Below are 20295 nucleotides of genomic sequence, written 5' to 3'. Positions count from 1 at the left end.
AATTTTAGAGCCATGAAATGTTCTGGCAAGTTGGCATCTGGCAGTTCAAATGCACCTGTTTACAATTACTTAAAAGAGATTCCATACAAAATAACTCATTGCCAGGGCCAGGGTACCTCACAAAATAGTTATATTTTTAACCTTTTCCTGTATTAGTATTACTGGTTAGACTAGCATGTGTTTTTTTCCTACTTCTCCTTGGCCTATATTTCTTTCGACTTTGTTCGGGCACACAAACTTCTCCATTTAAGGACCTAATCTACAGCTCACTGAATTCACTAAGGACCCCCAGGCTAGGGACAGAAGTTACACATAAACCAATTTAAGTGATCAGAAACTGGTTATAAACCTGTAACAGAACAGAAATTCAGTGCACATAAACCAGTTTCAAAAAGGCTGAAACTGGTATAAGATAAACCTGGTTGAGTGTAGTATTGGACTTAACTGATTGAGGTCAAACCGGCTTATAGTCCCAGACCCCTTCCTGGTTTAAGTTAAATCAGAGACCCCCAGCATCACAGCCTGCTCTGCAGCCCTGGGCTGGGCTGTGCTGTCTGCTCCAGAAAGCAGGGTTGGCCCCACCCCTCTACTCTTTAGCTGGCACAGGGGCAGCAACATGGCCAGACACCAGCCAGTATGGCCTCCTGAGATGAAAGGGATAGGGAGAGGATTTATTCCCCCTCCTTCCCCTCTCCTGCTGGGAAACAGCAGCTAGGGTCTGCCAGCCCTGGCTGCCACCTCCAGTTGGCCCCACCCAGGCAGACCCCAGCTGGGGTTCCCCAAGCGGAGAGGGGAGGGAGGGAATAAACCCCCTCCCTGCCCTCTTTGCCTCAGGGGGCCATGCCAGCTGGCATCTAGCCATGCCCCCACCCCTGCCACTGGAGCAGCAAGGGGGGGGGGTTGCACTGCAGGCAGGAGTGGGGAGGGGATTGCTGCCACAGCTTATGGAAGCAGTGGCAGCAGGGCTAGAAGGAGTGGCTACAGGACCTAAGCTGAGTTTTGGGCTGACCATAGCCCCCTATGCTGCCCCTAGCACCATGCTTGCCCCATGCAGGCTGCAGCTTCCCTGCCCTGCCCACCCCACTCCTGAGGCCTGGCCATGCTCCCTCCTGCCTCAAAGGGCTGCTTCCCCTCTCCCCCTCCAGGCACACCTTGGCTGTGGTCCCTGCAGGCCAGGGTGGGGGTTTAAAGCCCTCCCCAATCATACTCAGGCCTGCCAGGGCTTGACCATACACCCCCCCCCCATAGGCAACTGGTAGGGGGTGCATGTGCCTCCCCTGATCAGGCTGGAGCCCCCCCTGACAGGGCCACTGTTGTTGGCGGTTTCTGCCAGTGCCCCCCCAGCTTCAGGATGCATCAGTCACTTATCAGCTCAGCTTCCCTCAACCACTGCAGAAGGGAAGGGAGAGCTTGCTCTAGCACACCCTGGCTTCTGGTCTGAGCCTCTGCAGGCATGTGCTTGCATTTCCAGAATCAAAAGTGAATGTCTATTCACTTGCTTGGCAGTTCAGTCTACACAAGTTAAACTCACCTGCAAAAATTGAATCAATTCAGGCTCCGGCTTTTTCAATGTCTGTATTTAGCCACAGTTCAAGGCATCAAGTTCAGAATAAGATTGTTTTGGAACCAGTGAAAGAACTGTGTCGCTCTTCAGAGTTCTCCATGGTTCTGAGAGCAAAAATGCTTTGTAAAATGGATTTACTTTTCGAAGCTGTAAGTGCTAGGTATCATTTGAAATATGAAACAAAATGTACATGTAATGCTGCTCCAAGTACCTCCACAATTCTATAACCACTGTCGCATTGTACCACCACCACAGTGACAGCAGTGAAAAACAACCACAAAGCAGTCACTTTTACGAACAAAATAAATGAAGATGGCTCACAACATAGCTTATGGAAAGGCAGTCTGCAGTCTATAATGTTGGGGATACCAGCACCTTGACAGTGACAGAACATAATATGCTATCCAGCAGATGAGTTCTTAAAATTGTTGTTAATACTTATTCATAAAACCAATCACCCCAGATGCTCAGCACCAAACTATTCTTCTTCAGCAAAATTGATGTCTAAATCAAGACGTCAGAAAGTTTTGTTCCAGTTATGACCCAGATTCCATGTCTTGCACCTGTCTTTATAGTGATATACAGACCAAATCAGTCGCTGAAACTCACCACTGGATGATATCTAGCTTAAGTTTATTATGGTCCAGCAAAATGGTTAGGCTTCAATGAACCTTTATTCTTATCATCTGTTCCTTTGTCTTTCCAAATCTTTATTCCCCCAGTAAGACCAGAATAATATATACAGTACCTTTCAGGTGAATGGCCATTTCAGAAGGTACAATAAGCAATGCAAGGATTCCTTCAGAGAAATCAAGAAGCAGAGAAAACAAGATATACATGAAGAGCATGAAGTGGAAAGCACCCACTCAGTCTAAGATAAAATGACTAGATTATTTCAGAAGCATTTGGGTTACTAGTCTCAAGCTTTTTTACACCTTGTTAACTAAGGTTTGCAACAACAAAAATGCAAAATTAAATTCAATACATTAACTATGCAATATATTGGCAATGAAATTGACCTTTCTTGTAAAATGTATGGATGAAGCCCACCAAAAATTACATTCATTAGATTACATCTATCTTTAGGATCAAAATAATGTGAAATGTTTATCCTCTTCTCTAGCAGGCAGCTCTCCTGCTTCCTTTTCCCAGTTGCAAGGGAAAATGACAGGCTGTTTTTCATTGTCTAGCAGGAGATGCTTGTCCCATGGGACAGAAAATGCCTTCCTACAGACTAGGGGGGGAAAGAGTCTTTCAGCAGACCGGATATACCAAATTCTCTATGATGATGTCATTTTGATATAATTAAGCAGGAAAACTCACAAAGCACATAACTTTATGCAACACTGAGCCTGCTGTGGTATACTCTAGCCCTGACAACAAAGCTAGGTCGTAGCATCTAGAGGGCAAGAAGCAGACAAAATAATCCTTGCATAGGTAACAAACACAGTGCAAAGAATGAATGCAAAACCCATCATATTGCATGCTTAAAGCTAAGGCTCATATAAAGGAAAGGATTGCTTGGTATAGGCTGATCGACATTATAGGAGCTAGATGATACAATCAAGGAGATGTTGACAGAATTACAGTGTCCTCACTACAGAAAGTCAAACTGTTTTTAAAGGCTTCTACCAGTGTAATAAAGACAAAACTATCATTTTGTATCCAGACTCCTAATTAACAACAGAACAAACAGATATGACTTCCACTGCAATCAGTGGGAGTTACCACACTTTACATCAGGGTTGCAGTCTTCTGATTTGAAGTACTTTAATTGAGGACAATGCAAGAAAAGTTTCATATTGCTATCCTCTTTGAGTTCCTCCCTGTCCCCCAAACAATAGCCCAGGTAAAATATTTTTAAAAGAGAAAAAGCCTTCGAAGTGTGCTGAAACCCCAAAAATAAACCCTGGTTTACCGAGCTATTCACCGGGCATGTCTACATGTGTATTTACATGTGTCTAAACCTAGGCATGCGTCTACACATGAACATGCTAATGCACATTAAGGTGCATTAAATTTAGGCGCAAATAGCCAAGTCACATTAGCACACATGAAGACATGCTAATGCGCATTAACATGGTGTGTGTCCATTGACATACATCGCATAAATGCACGTGAACACATCTACACGTGCACTAATGCAATTTAGCCATTCATACCTAAATTTGATCAATGGTCAAAAAACCCATGGGAAAAAAAAGCAGAGCAGCACATTCATTATTACTCTATGAGCCCGATCCTCATGTCCATTCTCAATCCACCCTGCAGCCCATTCATCCAACCCATACTTCCTTAGCTTGCCTGCAAGAACGTTGTGGGAGACCGTATAAAAAGCCTTGCTAAAATCAAGATACACCACATCCACTGGTCTGCCTACATCCACAGAGCCAGTCACCTTATCATAGAAGGCAATCAGGTTGGTCAGGCATGACTGCCTTTGGTGAATCCATGCTGATTGTTCCTAATCACCCTTTTCTCCTCCAAGTACTTACAAATGGAAGAACCCATTCTAAGATTTGCACTGCACCCACCACCAAAGGGTGAATGCTTATTCTGTTTGCTGCTGATCTGAACTGCTGATCAAAACCACACCGCTTGTAGAAAACCGTGTAATTTAGAGTGTTTCCTCCTTGGGCTTCTTGAATGTCTGTACCTAACCTTAGTTTCCTAAGGTTTTGGTAGAGAAATAGATAAATCACTAGGCATGATTTCATGCATGGGAGGAGCCTGTCTATGCTCATTCCTATTGACCAAAAAGGTTCAATGGTATCAGAAGCAGATGTGGCCACAAAAGGTTTACAGTGTCGGAAGTCAGAGGAGAAGCTTCAGCATGCGCAATTTCCAGGCTGGAACTGGAAAAACAACTCATTCTTCTGCATCAAACACTGATGGAAGCTTAATCCAGTATCGTGACAAATAATATGTTTATTATAAAATTGATAAACAAGAATCTCTGTAATTTTAGTTGACATCAGTGGGTCTACACAGTGCTGTTGAGAGGCAGAGAATGAAACAGATGAGAAAAAAGAAGAAAGAAGAAGAAAGCAAAAGAGGCCTGTAAGAACAACTGCCCAAATCAAAAGTCTCAATCCTGCCACGTAAACTACAATTCTGCACAGGTACAGGGGGCCACTCATGGATTGGCCCTTACAGATTTATGACCTACATGAGAAATAATATGTTTAAACCTCTATTTGATGGTGAACTCCATGTAAGTGGGACCACAAACTCCAAATAAACACCATTAAATTCAATGAAGACTAACAAGAATCTATGTGGATGCAAGTGATCCAGCAGAACAGTTTTAGTTGGGATATGTGAGAGGGCAGAATGAGGGTACACTTGTATAGGATCCCCAAGGGGCACCAAAAGTCAGCTCACTATGCATTTCCTACTCACAAAATAGTAGGTGCCCCTCTCCCCTGACCAACATGTACTAAGCCTACAAATTTATACCCTAGTATGTCTCAACCTTTTTTTAGATTTGAGGCACCCCTCAGTTAGATTTAAGGTACCCCTTCCAAAAAGCCAGCTTTTAGTTTTCACACATTTTTTTGACTATGAAAAAATAATAGAACATTTTTTCTGTTACAAAGAATTCAAAAAGATTGCAACAGGACAGAATTTTTTTAACATAATGGTTTCCTATGTGAAATCTCTGAATTTAATCTCACATCTGCACACCTAAACTGCATCATGAAAAAAGGTTAGTAGCATTTTTCCTGTTTTACAAATGGAAAAACTGAGGCATAGGCAGGCGAAATATCTCACCTGAGATGACCCAACTAGTCATAGAAGCAGAAATAGAATCAAGGTCTCGTAAGTCCCAGTGAGATACCTATCCACATTACAGTGTACTGCTTCCCAACTTGGCTTTGCATGTGTCTAAGTTACCCATTCTAGTCTCTCAAACATAGGGGACACACATTTTATAAGTAACCTTTCCTGACAAGTCTTTTTATTATTATTATTATTCCTCTTAAAATAATCCTACCATTAAAACACAAGTGAATTCCCAGGCCTAAAACTCTGTTTAAATAATGGTATATTGACAGAACCTGACACAAAGCCTGGAAATTCAGAGTTATGGTTGGCATTCCATGCTGAACTCAAGTCACTGCGCCTTTTAATTTTCCACATGAGTATTAGTGTCAGCCTTAAGTATGGATTTCCTGAAGTTTTTTTCAGTTTGTGTCACAACCTTTACATAAGTTAAACATAGATTTTTGCCTACAAATATCTACAGAACAGGACTATATCTTTACATTTTTATTATAATTTGTCATTTTGCAGCCTCACATGTAAGAACTGGAAAATAAAAAGCAACCCAAGCCTTCATACAGCACTGTACAGAAATCCAGCCCAATTTTTTTTGATCTATGGAAGAAAAGCACAGTTGGGGGTTTTCCCTTTAAAAAAAACATTTCTGATTTCTTTGCACTATATTCTTCTGGAGGAGAAAACTGTGTTCTGATATATATGGAGGAACTGTCTACATTGCCTCAGGTCTGCTTTGTCAAACACAGGTCATTCAGACAAAATCATAGAAAAACAGAGCCAAAAGTGTCCTCAAGAAGTCATCTTGTCCAACCTACTTCTCAAGCCAAGATGGTCCAAGTCAAATTATTCCAGAGAAAAGTTTGTCTAACCTGCTCTTGAAAACATCCAAAGATGCAGATTCCAATGTCTGGCTGGGTAACCTGTTCCAATGCTTAACCACCCTCACTGTTAAGAAGCTCTTCTTAACATCGAACCTAAATGTCCCTAGTTGTAATTTTATACCATTACTTCCTGTTCAGTCCTCTGTGGCCACAGAGAGTAACCTATCATCATCTTCCTTATAATCAACCTTAGTATTTGAAGACTGTTATCAAAACTCCTCTCAGTCTTCTCTTCTCTAGATTAAATAATCCTAGTTCCTCTAACCTGTTCTCATACATCTCATTTTCTAGCCTATAATCATTTTGAGTCCCATTATACATCCAGACATACAAGTGCTTATCAGATGCAAACTGCTGAAGATTTTTCAGAATTCCCATTGCTCTTCTGACTGCCAACCTTTCCCAAAGAAATTATGTATAATGTCTATATTATCTGTAATAATGGCTATAGAATACAAAAGGAAGATATAAGGTAAGCCAAAAAAAAAGCATTGGTGTAGACTCTCCCCTCGTGAATAAATGTCTGGTAATGAGAGAGAGAGATGCATTTCATTGTCACCAATTGGTACAAAACCAATATGCACTATTAGTTCATTATTTGTATCAATGAATGCATTGTACATCTCCTATCATTCTGACCAAAGAAGGAAGGAAAGAAAGAAAATTCCTAACCTTGACATTTGTTTTAACATTTTTCTTTAAAAAAACCTGGACCTGGAATTGCCTTGGATACAATACAGCCCCTAAGACCACTTTCATGGGGACGGCTGTAAGACTGGGAATTCACTCAGTGAAAAAGGAAACAGATGAAATGAGTGACTGCTGTACACTGAAGTCACTTGTTCTAGGAAGTTTTACTGCCTTCCAGAAGTGTTTGTCTGATCCTTTTTTCTGAGTCCAAGTTCTGCTCTCCATTACACTTGTGTAAAGTCAGAGTAATTTTGCATGTACTCAGCATAGCCAGGAACAAACCTATCCTGCAAACACTTAAGCATGTGTGCAGCTTTGCCCACAAGTTTTTTGACACTGATGGGGCTCATTCACATGAATGCTTATGCCCATTTGTAAGTATTTACAGAAGTATGGCCTTCTTACCATAGATTTAGTTCTTACTTATTCGCATAAATGAAGCTACTCCATGCATTTTTATGATGATTCTATACCATGATTGCTGATTCCCTATGCATTTCTGTCCTTTCTAATGGTCCTAATAACTGATTTCTTTCTATAATGTAGCCATGCCTATATTATAACCCTTTCATACAGCTATGAGACAGCAAATTGCTATTTCTACAGTTTTTTTCAAGTTTCCTTTACGGGTTTTTTTTGTTTCCTAATTCCCAGCAACTCTGAAAACATGACACACTGAAGTAGCCCAGAAAGGGAAGTCTTGAAAGATTATATCTTTATTTATCTCGGACGGCCTGGTATTTTAAAACAAAATACAAGATAAAAACCATTCGAAAAACTTACACCACTTAAAAAGTCTGTATGAGAAACTATCTGATAGAGGCCAGTTCATCTAATTCTCCTTTAGATGGAAAATAAGACAAGTTATAATTACATACTTTAACTATGAGATCACCGTATATGCAGCTCAACTAAGAGTTGGTAGTGAAGCTGCAGTGCTGATATGGAAGCTATATCTAAGAATACATAAGAGAGGGTACCTACAGACATTTAGGGCCTCAGCCTAACTCATGGCACTTTTTATACAAAACGCCATGAGTTAGAGCCCCCCCCCCAACCTGACCCAACAGACATTTGCCTGTTGTTGGGTTGAGGGGTGGGAGGGGAAGAGGGCTGGAGCCTGCCTGTACCAGCCCTGGTCAGCAGGTAGGGGTGCTCCAGTCAGCTGGGGTACTAGGGGGGAGCTGGGCCAGGTCCACAAGGTGAAGGGGCTCCATTCCACCCCATGCTCTGGCCAGGCAAAGCAGCTTGCAGCTTCTTGCTGCTCCCTTCCCTTTCCCCTCCATCCCCCACTGCTAGCCTTGGAAGCAGGGCTGGGCTGGTGCTCATCAACATGAGCCTGGCCCCAGAAAATGGGAAAAATTAACCCTGGAAAGAACACAAGTTTCCTAAGGTACTCAGCATTAGAGCACCTTCATCTATAACCTGATTGAACCAGGGTTAATTTTTTGTGTGATTGGCTATTTTAAAAGCACTCTGCAGCTGCACACATGTGTCATCTCATGGCTGTAGTGTCCTTTCAAAGAGCTGATCACTTGAAAAGTGTAACTTGTGTAAGCACCCATAATTTCATCCATTTAAGAAGGACTTTCAGATTACACACAAAGCTTGTATGTGTGCATGATTGACTAGTAGGAAGTATCCCAAGCTACATAACAGTTTGAGGACCACGCCATTTTCTTCTCATAAAATAGACATGAGAAATTTCTGCAAAAAGTTAAGTATATGCATCTTAGTGCTTGAACTTGCAAACAGTAATTTCTGAATTTAGGACCCGTTTCTAGGTCTCATATGGCACCCCTGCAGCATGGAAAAACCAGAATTATTCACTGTAGTAAAAGCAGCCTAGGGCTTGTTTATGTAGTCCAACATCACGCCCCAAGTATAGGGCTATATGTGTGCTAACACCTTAAGGATATGATTGGACTCTGTATCCCAGCTCTTCTAGTTTCTGGAGCAGCTCTCAAATAGGCATGCAAGACTGCTAAAATGAGAGCTTGAAGCCATACTTATCTGCCCACTGCTAGAAATATGTAGCAGAGATCCTGGGTCATGCTACCTTTAAAATTGTAAAAAGAATGGTTGACTTAAATGGGACTAGCAACCATAGTAAAAACTGTTTTGGTTCTTAGATGTTGTAGTTCTTGGTACTGTGTGTATGCAGGATCATGCCTTAGGGCCACATGCAGCCAGGCATCTATGGGCTTAAACAGAACAAGATGGAATTTAGGCACCCACATCTCAAAAAGTTGATCAACCCCACAAAACTACCTAGGTGGTTGCCTCCATTTTGACCAGAAAAGATCACTTGACACCCACACTTTGGTTTCTGAGTGTACTCATAAATGACCAGTTCAAGCAGCTAAGCAGCAAAGCTCAGAAAGGATCGATCTATTAGTCATCCATTGAGCATGCATCTTTTCCAGACTAACCTATAGGTTAGAGCATTCTCCAGGATGTGGGAGGCTGGGGTTCAAGGCCCTCTTTAGCCTATGGAGGGCTATAACGAACAGACTATTATGTACCATCACTATTGGCTGCACTTTCAAGTGCCAGGCTTTGTGGTGAACTCAATACTGTATGTGTGAGTTAGGCATCCTTGTCAACTGGTCCCCTCTCTTCCAAGCATTCTGGACACTGAAATGACGGAGTGCCTAAAATGTAGTCTTGAGTCAGGTATTGAAGCTCTGCAAAAATCATAGGATGTGCAGAGAAATTACATTTCTCGTGCAGTGGGGGCCCCAAAAGCATTCTGTAGCTGTAAACACAACAAATGCTCATGGCTGAAGAGAGCTTTTAAAATAGCCAATCATGTGAAAATTTAACCTTGTCTGATGTAGTATCAGACACGGATGTGCTAGGACAGAGTGCCATAGGGACTAAAGGTTTCCTGTGAGGGTTAATTTCAGGTGATTCCACCCACAACCCATGCAACTTTGCAGGGCTTGGCTGGTGCTCACTTCCCACTTCTCCCTCCCCCCTCCTGCCCCCTGAGTGCCATCTTCACAGTGGCATCCTAATAGCTGTGCACCTGAAGCTGGGGCAGGGGAGAGAAAAAGCCCTTTCAATGTGTGAACCTGGTCCAGCTCCCCCCAAGACCCCAGCAAGGATAGCCTTGCACAGCAGGGGCGCTCCATTCCTTCCCCAACCTGAGGCTCTTGAAAATGGTAGCCTTGTGGCTGGGGCACCTGGTGCTGGGGCAGGGGAAAGGAAATGGAGGCCCTTGCCTTATAGGCACAGCCCAGCTACCCCTGCTGGGGTCTTGGGGGGAGCCAGACCAGACCAAGGCAGGGGATCTTCATTCCCCCCACACCCCAGCTCCAGATATGGCAACCATGAGGCTGCTGCTATCAAGACACTCAGGCAAGGAGAAGCTCTTGGCCCCATGCAAGTCCAGCCAGACTCCCCCCCAAAAGACCTCAGCAGGGATGGTTGGGGTGAGGGGGCCACCCAGTGGGGGGGGGTCCATCTCCTCCCTCCCCCCACCCACTGCTGACAGTTGGAAGCCAGTGGGAGTGCAGAGCTGGGAAGATAGGTGGTCTGGCATCCTCCTGCCTGTTGGGTTCATCGGCACTCTAACTCTGATGCTTTTTGTAAAGTGTCATAGTTAGTGCACCTCCCTGACAAACTGCCTAAACTTTTGTACACAGCCATGGGTGATTTGTAACTGCTGATGGTGGGGGGGAAGGGGGCACAATTTAAAGTTTCAGTGGTATGTAATGGGGTTCAGAGCAGGCAAAGGAGTTTTGATTTCTAGAGCTAATTGGGATGATGTATTTACGATACTATGTAATAGTGGGTGGAGATTGGTTTAAAAGAGAGCCATGCATGAAGAAAACTGTGATTGTATGATTCATACGTGCATTAAAAATCCTAACAAGAAAGTTGTCTTAATATAAGGTTAAGTTTACAGCAGGACTGTTCTCTTGATTTTCTCCTATACATAAACATACTTCTGTGACATCTAACTGTTAAGCAAAGCAAATGTAAATGCTTTAAAATGTAATGACCTTACCTTGTCAAAAGAACTGTAGGTGTCACTCCTTTCTGCTTGTGAACCTTGTAATAATGTCCAGTCTGTTAACAGCTTGTCCTCTTTCAATCTGCCGTACTACCAGCTTAGAAACATAAGCATTTTTCATTGTAGTCCACAGGTAAGTTTTCAGTTGCTTCTAGGAAGAAAAGCTTCTCTCAGCTGATGCTGTAGTCACTGGGGAAGTTAAGTAAAGCACAAAGAGTTTTGACAGATTTGGAAGGGTGTCAGGCAGTGCCATTTCAAGAAAGAATTGTAGTCTTTTTTCAAGCTGGGTGGGCTCCTCTTCCTCATTACTCTTGTCAGCACTGCCCTCTTTGAACATCCAAGTAAAAAAATTGATTTCAGAGTTCAGATCATCTTGATCGATACTGTAAGTGGTGGAAATAGCACACGTACTTTGATCTGATGGGGTCTCAGAAGAGCAGTCTTCCTTAACAAGGGTATCCAGAATACTGTACCAGCATCTATCCAGCATGTTTCAGTCCTATAATAGAACTCGGGTTTCTCAAAAGAGGACTTTTCCTCTCCTCCCAGTTTTGTGGGAATAACCCATTTGTGAGGTGTACAAGGGCCAGGATTACTGTTTTTCTGACAGTCATTAACGTGATTAAAGGTTTGGGATGCAAAATCATCAGCTCTCTTTTCCTTTAGTATAGCCACTGTGGATTTAGCCATCACCATTGCTGTATGATATGTAAAGTCTTTTTATTGAAGCAGCTTGGACAGATGGTTTATTGCATTAGCACTCTCTGCATAAGAAACACTTAACACAAAAAGTTGAACTCTTGCACATTTCTGAGAAGTGCATAATTTTCAGCTCCAGCTTTCAAACTCCCATGTGTGATTTCATTTGGAGCTTGAACCATTTCATCAAAATTTTCCCAAACAGCTCTGATAGCATCAGCTTGACAGTTCCAACAAGCATCACTGATTGATTTGAGTAGTTGGCCCCCCAGAAAAAAATTCTGATGTCATTTTTTCAAAGACAGAATGTCTCTTTGGGCTTACTTCAATGTAAGTTCATAGAGCCTGGAGAAGTCCAAAAGTATTTTGAACAACTGGATTGCAGGAAACCATGTCCACTACGCAGATTTAATATATGAGCACAGCAATGAACATAGTAAACTAGAGGATTTTCACTAAGTATCCATGTGGCCACACCTTTATAGGGTCTTCTCATGCTGGCAGCTCCATCATAGCATTGACCTCTTAGAGCTGAAATATCAAGTCCCAAGGCTGATAATGTACTCTTGATCAGCATGGCAAGTGAAGCACCGTCCACCTGCAGTGTCTTGTAAAAGTCAATAAACAGTTATTGTGTTTCAAATAACTGATTATATAACACACTATGAGACCAACTTGTTGGTGTTTTAACAGATCCATTGTTTTGTCTGTAATGGTGGAAAACACTCCAGCTTCTTTGACTTTAGATATGATTGAACCTAGTACTTGTGAAGCCACAATCTCAATTATTTCATTTCTGATATGAGCTGTGTAGGTAGGTAAAGTATTTCTCTGGGTTAACCATAAATCATTGAATCAGGTCATTGTCTGTATTATAAAGTTTCATCAATTCCCACAAATTGTCTTGATTTGTGGAATCCATTCCCTCATCATGTCTCCTCAAAGTTATACTCTGGCAAGTGCAACAAAGTACTCTCTATTACAGTTTCTAAATAGGCTTGGTTATCCTCCACTGTTTTGTTTTGTTTTTTGACTGTCAAGTTGGAATGCAACACTCCCTGTTTTACAGGACTTCAGCCTACCCTTCCATTTAGCAACAGCTTCTAGATAGGATTCATACCTTCAATGTTTGCAAAATCTTTTATTTGCTTTCTTCCATGTTTTAAAAGCAGTCCTTCAAAATACCACTTCCCCATTTGGTACACTGTCAAATGCTTGACAATAAAAGCAGAAAGTTTTGTCATCATGGACACTGTATTCAAGTCATTTATACTCATTATATCACATTTGCCTAAATTTTCTGGGTTTGTTCCCATGGGCACAAGCTGGAAAATCAATAACTGGCTCATATGTACCTTCTTCAATATTTTCTAAGCTATGTCCAATCCAAAGCAAGGGTCTCCTTTATCAAAAGCTTCACTGACCTCTGTATGAGTGTGTGAATTGGAATCTGGTGTATCGTTGTCACTCTCATTGCTGTTAACATAATTCTGAACTCCAGAAGAGTCAAGTTCGGTTCCTGATGTGCTTGGCACTGGCGATGCTTTCTTCATGTAGAAAAAGTCCAAACTTAATTGTCTTTTCAACACTGCACAAAGTGAATTATAGGTACATTATTAAATTAACTTAGTTTAAACAAACTATCCTTGACCTGCTATTCAGAAAAATAAGTAAAAAGCATAATAAAATTCCAAGAACTAATGAACACATTTGCAAGTGCCACATTGACTAAAAAAGTGAAAGTCATACGAGAACACTTATTAAGGTGAAATGTCAAAAACACCCATTGGTTATATTATTAAGGTTTCAAAGTTTGGAAATAAACCAGTGATCATCAACTTTTTTTCAGTCACGGACCCCTAAAAAGGGGGAAATGGAGGTGGGAACCCCTTTGGATCTCTCTGTCAGCAGCACTGGGTCCCACCTGAGGCAGTGGCAGGGACAGGATGAGGTGCTGGTACCCATCCATGCTCTGCTGCTGGCACTTGGGTGACCTCCAGCTGTGGGGGGAGCTGCAACAGGCTCTAGCTGCTGTCGGGCTGTTGGCTGCTGCTGCTGCTTGTCTCACCTCTGGTTTCAGGGAAAGCAGGAGCAGCAGCAGCACAGCCACCTTTTGCTTACCCCCTAGGTGTGCTCCACAGACCCCCAGAAATGGGGGGGGCATGTGCCCCCACATTGCCCCTCCCCACCCAGATATACCCCTGGGCCCAGTGTTTCCTGTCAGTTGCTGGATACATAGGTGTTCCACAGGCAAGGGGAGTTGAATTATCCTCTTGAGGCACCCAAATCTCCACCTCAATTTTATAGGGATCCTATGAGCACAATTTGTTGATTTGGATCACTCTTCTGAACAAAAGCATCTATTTTTTAGGTGTTCTGAAGCCTAAAGGCATGCAGTTACGTGAACATTTGGACCTGGCTCTTAGTTATTCTTTCCAATTCAATTAATATAGTTCTAGTGTACATTATTAACCATGTGCCTGGGTGTTTTCTATTTGCCATGCCCTCCTGTCTATTGTTTTAAGCACTAACATTTTTTCTTAACTTTTTCTTCAAGGTTGTTTAAATAGAATAAAAATATACACATACAAAAGGTAAATTTCATTTATTTACATTCTCTGACTCCGGATTGAATGTGCCTGAACTCAGGCTCCCTTTCAAATGCCAAAACTCAGGATATTGAGCAAGCAAAAAGAGAGTAGCCAAAACAAATCTACTTATTCTACAAGCACAATGTAAGGTGCCAAGCTAGCAGTTTCAATATTGAGTAATTAAGTCCATAACTAGCATTATGGTGGGAATTATCATGCAGGTTGTGACAAATAAATCTACTTGGCTTTAAAACGTTGCCTTAAAAAGACATATTTTAGTTCCAGTGTTTGTGCAAGGGGTAGAAAGCTGCTGTCCTTGACACAGGAAGTAGATAACACCTGTCAGTAGAATTCAAACCACCTGTTCAAGCTTCCATTGGGAATTAGGCATGCAGCTGGCTAATGTTCACTGGTTTATAGACTCCACCTTCTTCACAGCAAAGGGTTTTCCTTTCCTTTTTAAATCCTTGGACAATTGATTGATACTTAGGAAGGAAGACACAAAAAATAGACCAGAAAAATACCGGTGATGGATTTTCAAAAAGTGGGGTCCTGTTTCACTAAATGTATAATATTACAAGATACAATATGGTATTTGCACAACTAGGAATCTACACACACTATTTATTCCTAAAATGAAATTAGAAAAGTTACACATAGAGCACATGAACATGAGTGCTGGAGCAGTTTCTGTTCCCATAAAGGTAAAAAATAAAAAAAATCAATCTTTTTTTTTAAATCCTGAATCTTTGACATCAGATGTATGCATAAGAGATTAAGCAAAAAGCCAAAAGTAACAGTTTCAATTGGATTTCATTACTCTACAATGAGGTTGCTCTGTGTTATTTTTGGTATAGCCATTAATGAGCAGCACAACCACACCAGCCTAATAAGCATTTGCTTCAGATTTTCTATTATTAAAAATAAAGTCACAATTCATTCGGAGAAGAGTTTACCAAAAAAGACTGGGTTATGGAGTGGAATGTTTCCCTTTGTGTGCATTTTTTATGGCTAACAGAGGATTATGTAGGTGACCTCCCTAGTGTTTCTTTTTCATTTCTTTTTTCTTTATTTTTCCAATTTTTTCCCTTGGATTTCTGTGAAGCATGAACTGTTCTTTTAATGGTCTGGAACCAGAGATTTCAGGGGGTGGAGGTGAAGAAAATGGGAGAGGGGAAAAATAATCTCACACTTAATACCTGATAGGGTGGGACATTTCTGCAGAATGGAATATGATTTTTTTTTTATTTCATCCCTGAGTAAAATACAGTTGCCCCATGTTCCCTGCACCTCATTCAGAACTGAATGTCTCCTTTCTTAACAGATATTAGAGAAAGATTTTCTGAAATGAGCTAAGTCAGACAAATAAGAAAAGATGCTCCAAGCATAAAACTGCATAACAAAAATGGTATATTTCATAATGCAAATGAAAATCAAAAAGAACTTCCTATGTCTGTACTTGAATCCTCTGTCTAAATGAGCACCACATGTCAGGGCTTCTCATAGAGAAAGGGGAATTTTTCTTTTTGAATCTCACATATGGTACATGCTGCAGCTCAGATTGAGGAAAGAATGCAACCAAACTACGCAGTTTCATTGTTTGGGTTGCTGGGTCACAAACTTCTACTCATTTATTGGAAAGGGTAGCTTTGAAAAACTGGAACAAATACAGCCCATTTACAGCCACTAGAGCTGGTTTCTTGCACACAAGCAGAGATTGTCAGTGGCCCATTAGCAGATACAAGGAATCTCTCATTCAAGTCCTGATCTATTTTCCATGGAAATCAATGGGTATCTTTCTGTTTACTTTAATAGAAGATACATTGTTTCCTAAATGATGGTACTAATAAGAATTTAGGATCTATTAAGACTTTGTTTTAAATTGCCTATTTCAAACCTAAACACTTTGCAATGTATCAAAAACCCATGGTCCAATTTTACAGCTCTGGCACTTCAGCGAGTCTTTTGAGCATATAATAATGGAAAGGTCTGGTACCAAGCCCTGCATAGTTCATTGAAGCACTCAGGCCTAGATCCTGAAAGGTATTTAGGAACCTAAGACTCAGAAATCATAGAAATCATACCATCATAGAAAATGATGGTAGAAAGTACATTTCTCTCGTGTACCAGTATTCAAAAAGCATGACCAGGCATATTTTCCAAAGAACCTCAAGAACAAAATAACATGAGGATTTAGGTCTCTCAAATGAAATTTGTTCTTATATTTTTAAGACAGAACAAAAGAAAAAGTAAAGCTTACCAAAAATGTCACGATTAGTTCGTATTTAATAAATTACTTGTTCTGCTTATGCTGCCTTTTTGTCTTCCAAGAATTGTCTGGCATATGCTTGGGTATCTGTTATAAATGGAGAATAATAAAACGTATGTTTTAAAAGAGTTTAATGAAGTCCAGAACAAATTAAACCAGAAGTAGCACAACAAAAAGTGTATTAATATTGCTACACTGGGGACCTCTTAAAGACACATAACTTTCAGTGTATTCCAAGTTCCATCTTGCACAGTATCTGGAGCAAGATGTGGGTTGAATGCGTTTCACAATGTCTTATTCTCAGTAAACCAGTTGTTAACTTTTGAACTATTTTTCATTGCAACAGTCAAATAATCATTGTTCCCAGGGGACTTTATTCCTTTTTTAGATGTGTGTTTCAAAGCATAAATTGACGCACACTGGGTTAAGTTTAATCTATCTCTACAGAGTCAGTTAATAATTTTAATTTCCTAATAATAGACCTCCCATTAGGAATTTTCTTTGCCCAACTGCGTTACCTATACTCACTTGGACCACCCTCAGTAATTCCTTTTACCATCTTCTTGAAGTTTTCACACGCTATTGCAGAGACTGAGTCAGCTGAGAAAAGTGCAGTTTTACCTCTCCATTTTTTTTCTTACCTTAGGAGAGTTTACCCTAATCAATGTGAAGAGTTTGAGGTAAAATGCGTCCCCAACTTGGGAGGCACAAGAAGTAAAGGAATGAATTGGCCAAATTCATTTAAATTCTTTGTTAATATTTAATGATGCGTACGGGACTTCATTGGATTTGAAAAAAAAATAGCTTCCACGTAGTTTTAAAAATTCAACAAAAAGCTCAGAGTGTGCCAGGGGTATTTTTTAAATAAACTACTCAAATCACATAAATCCAAATGTTAAGCTAGCTAATTGACTGATTAGTTTGTTTTCAAATAATTAAGCATATGCTTTTACAGCTTAATCACATTTTAAACCCATATATCATCAATCATTACAAATAGAAATCATATAAAACATTTGCCAAAAAAAATCAATTCTTATGCAGTTACTTCCAGACATTTACCAACTTAACCAAAAGATGCACCAGGTCTGATTAATCCCATTTGGTCTACAAGAGTAAGCTCTGCTGCGTAGCGTTAGGTATCTAAAGGTAAAAGGAAGTGTGAGTTTGGGATTGGAGATTAGATCTCAATCAAGTCTTGCTTGCTAGTACAGGGGGAGCCCAGGATTCCTGCACCAGCAAGTTGAAACCCAGGTGCCGACAATCATTTGATTATCAGTTTGGGCCATGGACTAAACTGGATCTGGAACCAACCCCAGTCCCGTCCCTGCTCCCAGCTGACAATCAGCTGATCATCAGAATCTCAGATGGGGTTTTTACAGGTCTCCAAGAGCCAGGGCCTATAAAAACAACATATGCCTTCCAGCTAAGTGAGACACAGAGTTTTTACTCATTCCTGAGGTCCCCATCCATCAGGACCTATAACACCCTGTTTGCTGCCCAGCTGAGTAGCACACAGTTTTTATTCATCCCCAGAACCTACAGCAGCCCACTCCTGGGGTACCCATGCTCCAGGATCTTTAAAACCATGTGTGCTGCCCAGCTGGATGGCACACATGGTTTTTTCAGGTCCTAATAAAAATTGGAAAAAGACTTCTTGACCCTGGGATCCCCAGGTGCTGGGGACATCAGACTATCATGTGTGCAGCCCAGCTGCCCATGCAGTTTTTAGACGTTTGGGGTGCAGTGAGAACAAGATCTGGGAATTGCTCTCCAATGTCAGGGTCACCGCATGCCCAACTAGCTCTGGGGATTAGGGACTGATTCTCTCCCAAGCTTGACAAGCTAGGGAACAGCTGTGTCCTGGACCCTGGGGAGGACCCATACTAGATCCTAACAGTATAGGGATCTGTCATGGGCCAGCTCCAGCTGACCACGTTTCATTTAAGGCATGATACAAACAAAACACAATTATTCCTCATTATACACCTTAAATTCACTTAAATGTGTGACTGGGATACTGTTTAAGGTGTGATTAACCTTTTAATAATGTCTTAAATGTACGTAATTGGGAGGGGGGGCACACACACCAATTCAAGGCCTTAAATGCCTCTACACCAATGCTCATAGTATGGGGAATAAGCAGGAGGAACTCATCCTCCAGATAGCTAGTTCAAACCCGGACATAGTAGGGCTCACAGAAACCTGGTGGGATTCATCCCACAACTGGGTGGTTAACATTAGGGGATATAGACTATACAGGCAGGATAGAGTGGGTAAGAATGGCTGGGGTGTGGCGCTCTACGTTAAAGAGCAATATGACCTCAACTAGCAGGATGGGGTCAGAGGAGGGGCAGGCTGAAGTGCTCTAGGTCAGAATACAGGGGAGTCGTGGGGAAAGGGACTTAACAGTGGGGGTCTACTACAGACCTCCCAACCAAGAGGAAGAGCTGGACCGTGAATTCTCAGGTCAGCTTGCAGAGGCACTTAAGGCAAGCGATGTAGTAGTCATGGGTGATCTAAATTACCTCGACATCTGCTGGGAGGAGCAGTCAGCCAGGTTGGACCGCTCATGAAGGTTCCTTGCTGAGATACAGGACCTCCACTTAACCCAGGAGGTGCACAGTCCCACCAGGGGAAATGCTCTGCTGGACCTGGACCTGGCCACAGGTGATGAGCTGGTGAGGGGACTCCAGGTTCTTGACCACCTGGGCAATGGTTATCATCGCCTGCTGGAATTCACCATCCAGTGCAGGCTGTCAAGGGCCTGCAGCAAGGCAGTAGCCCTTGACTTCAAGAGGGCCAACTTCAATGAGTTGAGGAGATTGGCACTGGGGTCCTTGAGAGTAGGGAAACTGGGTGCCCAAGATGAGTGGTCATTCCTTAAGGAGACAATACTCAAAGCCCAAGGGGTGACAATCTCAATGAGAATCAAAGAGGACAAGAGTGCTCAAAAGCCCCCCTGGCTCACCAAGGGCATTCAGGAATGCCTAATTGCCAAAAAGGAGGCATACACCCAGTGGAAGGGAGGGGCTATCACCAAAGAGGAGTATGCCTCCATTGCTCAGGTCTGTAGGAGGGCTGTAAGGAAAGCTGAGGCAGATACAGACTAGGGCTAGCAACAAGGATCAAGGACAACAATAAGTCCTTTTTTAAATACCTAGGGAGTATGACGAAGGCACTGGGTAATGTGGGGCCCCTGCAAGATACATTAGGCAATCTGGTGGTTGCACCAGAGGAAAAAACAGAGCATTTTAACAATTTCTTTGCCTCCATTTTTTTGTGTAGGGACTGGAACTCCCCCACCGAGATTCAGGACAGACTCAGGAGGGACTCCGCCAGGCTTAGGGTCAGGGAAGACTGAGTTAGAGAACTTCTGGAGGGGCTGGATGGGTTCAGATAAGCAGGTCCAGATGCTCTCCACCCCAGGGTTTTGAGGGAATTGGCAGGGGTTATCGCGGGGCCCCTGGAATGGCTTTATGAGCTCTCATGGTGCTCTGGCCAGGTGCTGGATGACTGGAAGAGAGCCAATGTGGTCCCCATCTTCAAAAAAGGAAGGAGGGAGGACCCAGACAACAATAGGCCCACTAGTGTTACTTCAATAATGGAGAAGCTCTTTGAGAAGATTATCAAGGAGCTCATCCATGAAGGGCCAGCAGCAGGGATGATGCTCAGGGGCAACCAGCATGGCTGACAGAGGACCCGGTGGCCATCTATAAATTTACTAGGGGGGGCCAGCAGGGAATGGGAGAGACCTTGTTCCCCTGAGCACCTCCCAGAGTAACAAGGAATAATGG

General features: G+C 42.1%; 1 long non-coding RNA gene across 2 annotated transcripts in view; it reads right to left on the bottom strand.

Moving 5' to 3' along the window:
- The window catches only part of LOC149869217 (uncharacterized), a 212095-nt gene that overhangs the window by 99197 nt on the left and 92603 nt on the right, over positions 1–20295 (bottom strand). For both annotated transcript variants that reach the window (XR_016441426.1, XR_016441427.1), the window contains exons 2-3: positions 16490–16585; positions 10934–13226 (exon numbers count right to left, since the gene is read on the bottom strand). This is a non-coding gene — a long non-coding RNA (uncharacterized LOC149869217). The remainder of the gene's footprint in view (positions 1–10933; positions 13227–16489; positions 16586–20295) is intronic.

The sequence above is a fragment of the Crocodylus siamensis genome, chromosome 3 (genome assembly GCF_052110815.1).
Source record: "Crocodylus siamensis isolate JL-2025a chromosome 3, ASM5211081v1, whole genome shotgun sequence".
In the NCBI taxonomy this organism is placed as follows: domain Eukaryota; kingdom Metazoa; phylum Chordata; order Crocodylia; family Crocodylidae; genus Crocodylus; species Crocodylus siamensis.
This window is presented reverse-complemented; position numbering and strand designations above follow the sequence as displayed.